Source organism: Nannospalax galili, unplaced genomic scaffold (assembly GCF_000622305.1).
Source record: "Nannospalax galili isolate Female #2095 unplaced genomic scaffold, S.galili_v1.0 scaffold405, whole genome shotgun sequence".
In the NCBI taxonomy this organism is placed as follows: Eukaryota; Metazoa; Chordata; class Mammalia; order Rodentia; family Spalacidae; genus Nannospalax; species Nannospalax galili.
In genome coordinates this window covers 820158-824268 of record NW_008354532.1, presented here as the reverse complement: position 1 = coordinate 824268, position 4111 = coordinate 820158, and the positions used below count along the sequence as shown (strand labels likewise).

The 4111-nt window shown below is 42.9% G+C and overlaps 1 pseudogene; it reads right to left on the bottom strand.

Annotated features, from left to right (window-relative positions):
* Positions 1-488: 488 nt before the first annotated feature.
* LOC115067462 lies at positions 489-2677 on the bottom strand (annotated as a pseudogene).
* Positions 2678-4111: the final 1434 nt, after the last annotated feature.

The window sequence follows — 4111 nt, the reverse complement described above, 5'->3', positions numbered from 1 at the left end:
GTGTACATCCAGATTTTCCCATACCATTGCCTTAGGCTTTATGGATACTTTGAATATGTTTAGTACAGCAGTGGTTCTCAGACTTGTACATCAGAACCCCCTGGGAAACTTCTTATCCACAGATGTGTGCCACTAATTCCAGAGTTTCTGACACAGTGGGTGGGTGTACGTGGGGGTGCATAAGAATTTGCATCTGTAGTGCTGTTCTCAGGTGCTACTGCTGCTGCTATTTCTGGAACCAACTTTAGCACCACCACCATATAGCAGGGAGTTTGACACCATGGCGCTGAGCTGGATAGGGTGGCTCTGAGGCTTTGATATGCCACCTGCAGGCTGTCAGACCTTCGGCAAATCAATTAACTTTTTCAAGAAATGTGAAGGGTGAGAGCGTCTACTTCCAAGCTAACAAATGAATCTGCCACCATCTCCAAGACTGCTGGTGAGAAAAGACTGTTTGTCATTTTAATCACTGTAGCTTGAGTATTAACTTATTCTTGTTTTCTAAGCTCCAGTTTACACAGGGGTTCTCCTACAAACTCAGGGAGCTGCATTCCAGGAGGGAATCCAGAGCCCAGGGAATCCCATCTTTTATAATTGGCAGAAGGCACAGCTGCTCTGTACTCCAGGGGAGACACCAGCTGGATTACATTATAGTAAACATGCTCCCCTTGGCTCTAGAAATAGACACTTGCAGTGTTTTTCAAGGCTGTTTCCTATGCACACATTCTTGAGGATAACCTTTATCATAGATATTTGGTACCTCTGCTTGTAAAATGTACAGAAATGCCACAGACCCATAGAGAATTGGCTTCTGGCACCTTTGCCTCCCTAAAATGAAGGAAGCAATGTAGTAGCACCTTCCTTACTGGGTAGTTGAGTACATTAAGCCACTAAAGTTTGGGAGTACTTGGAGCAGAACAGTATAAGTGATATATGTTAATTAATGTGTGATATTTCTACTCCTGAAGGAAAACATTGATTGGCTTTTTTTTTTTTTTTTTTTTTTGGTCTTTTTGAGACAGGGTCTCCCTGTAGCTCCAGCTGGCCCAGAACTCTCTATGTAGACCAGGGTGGCCTCGAACTCACAGAGATCTGCCTGCCTCTGCCTCCCAAGTGCTGGGACTACAGGTGTGCAATACCATGCCCAGCTGGCTCTTTTCTTTATTACGTATTTATTTATTTTGTGTGTGTGTGTTGTGTGTGTATGTGGATAGACACACACATACCCCAACACATATGTGGAGGTCGGAGGACAACTTGTCAGTTCTTTCCTTCCAAAATGTAGCTCCCAGAGATTGAACTCAGGTCACCAGGTTTGAATGATATATTTCTCAGATTATCATTGTCATTGTTGTTGCTATTATTGAGGCAGATTCTTGTTATATAGACAAGACTGGCCTCAAACTCAAGATTCTGAGTGCTGGAGTTACAGGTGTGCATTACCACACCCAGCTCAATTTATTCTTTTTTCAATTTGGATTCAGTCCTAACTGCTGCTTACGCCCATGAGTAATCCCTTTTGAGATCATGCTGCAGAGCTTGCATTCCTCTGGAAGGGTGTGAGGCACCTCCAGTCACAACAGGGAATTAATTTAAGCGAGTACCAAAATTGTTCCTCAAGAATTGAAGAATTCATTATCTGGGGATTGCAGACTAAGGCTGTGTCCTGATTATCCATTTCTGAAAGTCACATTTTAGGTTAAAATTTTCTGTTCTGTAAATTCTCTCTCTGTCTCTCTCTATATATAAATTTTCATTTAACAAAAGATCCTTTAGAAATTAAATTATTTTAGCTGAGTGTGGTGGCACACGCCTTTAATCCCAGCACTTGGGAGGCAGAGGCAGGCGGATCTCTGGGAGTTCAAGGCCAGCCTGGTCTACATAATGAGTTCCAGGACAGCTGGGGCTACAGGGAGACCCTGTCTCAAAAAGACAAAAAAAAAAAAAAATTATTTTATCTTCTCAAAAGAAAGCAAAACCAGTTTTTCATAGATGTCTTTTTCCTTTTGGTATCTTTGTTTTTAGAGACATGGTCTCCCTTATAACTCCAGCTGGCCTGGGATCTAAGGTGTGAACCACCATGCCCAACTCCTTTTGGTATCTGTACAAAAATTTACTTTTATTTTATTTTATGTGTATGAGTGTATTGCCTGCATGTATGTATGTGGACCACATGTGTATACTGTCTGCAGAGGCCAGAAGAGGGTATTGGATCCCCTGGAGCTGGAGTTACAGATGGTTGTTAGCCACCATGTGGGCTACTGACAACTTGACAACTGAATCTGAGTCCTCTGCAAGAGCAGCCAGTGCTCCTAACCACTGAGCCATCTATCTCTCCAGCCCTCTTTTCAGTGTCTTGAATTTCAGTGATTACTAAAACTTTTGGCTTCTCTTCACTGAGGATTCTCATTGTTATTGCTTTCTGTTCCCCAGGAATGCTTGAACAGTGAAACTTCTCCCCCTACCCAGCTGACCGTAATTGGAAGTCTTTGATTAAGTACTTAAGTACTTTCACTTCCTTGAGTTTCTACTTCTACTGTCTGGAGGGGTTCCATGCACAGTTCTGGTGCCTGTCATATGACATGACCACTGCACACTGCTCAGATGCTTCTTCCAGAGTATCCCTGCTGTGTAACTGGATATCAGCCGTATGATCCAAATTTGCACTTCTGATCATCTGGTGGATATTTGGCTAGGTTACCTTCTGCTCCTTGGACATTCTACTCCTGCCCTTCATCTGCCAGACTTTGGCCTTACTTTTTTAAATTTCTATTTATTTATTTTATTTTCTATGTATGAGAGTATTATCTGCATGTATGTAAGTGAACCTGTTTTGTGCAATGCCTGCAGAGGACAGAAGAGGGCACTGGAGTTATGGACAGTTGTTAGCTGCCATGTGGGTACTGGGATTTGAACCCAGGTCCTCTACAAGAGCAGCCAGTGCTCTTAACTACTAAGTCATCTATCCACCCCACCCCGCTTTTATTATTTAAATAGGATTTAACTCTATAGCCCTGGCTGCCTGGTCAGCCTGGAACTCTCTAGATCAGGCTGGCCTAGAACGTGATAATCTTCTTGCCTCTGCCTCCTGGGTGCTGAGATTACAGCCTTGTATCACCGTGCCCAGCTCAGTAAATACTGCCTTAGAAGAACACATAATTGTTTCATCTTGTACTTTGTTTCAAGAAACTTCTCTAATGGATCCATATTTTAAAATTGGACAATGCGCTGTATGGTATCATACCAGCCCATGAGGAAGCAGCAAGGAGAGTTCTCACCAGTGTACATGTGGTCTGCCAGGGTTTCATCATCTTTGTCATTACACAGAATCAAGTGACTATTCCTGTCTACTGGAAATAACATGTCACTTCACTTTTTTTTTTGGTCTTTTTGAGACAGGGTCTCTCCCTGTAGCCCCAGCTGTCCTGGAACTTACTATGTAGACCAGGCTGGGCTTGAACTCACAAAGATCTGCCTGCCTCTGCTTCCCAAGTGCTGGGATTAAAGGCGTGTGCCACCAAGCCTGGCTACTCTAAACCATTTAAATGAAGTTCCTTCTTTGTTTTTTGACACCTTGAACTCTCCATGTAGCCAAAGATGTCCTTGAATTTCTAATCCTCTTGCCACTATTCCCAATTCTTTTTTTTTTCAAGATTTTTTATTTTTATTTGTGTGCATGTGTGCACGCCACATGGTTACAGGTACCCTCAGCAGCCAGAAGAGGGCATTGGATCCCCTGGAGCTGGAGTTACAGGTGGTTGTGAACTACTGGGGACCAAACTCAGGTCCTCTGCAAGAGTAGCAAGTGGTCTTAATTACTGAGCTATCTTTGCATGCTTTTCACCACAGTTCTTAAATGTCTATCATAAGACTTTCCAACAGCTAGAGTTCTCAGGAATTTCCCTTCCTCAAATTGGCACACCAATATGCAGTGGACGCAGAGTACAAAATAAGCCTCTGTTTAGTCAAGCCACTGCAATTTGGTGGTTAATTTGCCACTCTATTGTATCATATACCTAACCAGGCATGTAAACCTGCCACCAGGATAGCTCTGGATGCGGCAAACACAAAATGGTAGACTGACTTAAAGCACTTCAAGTCTTTTTCCTTG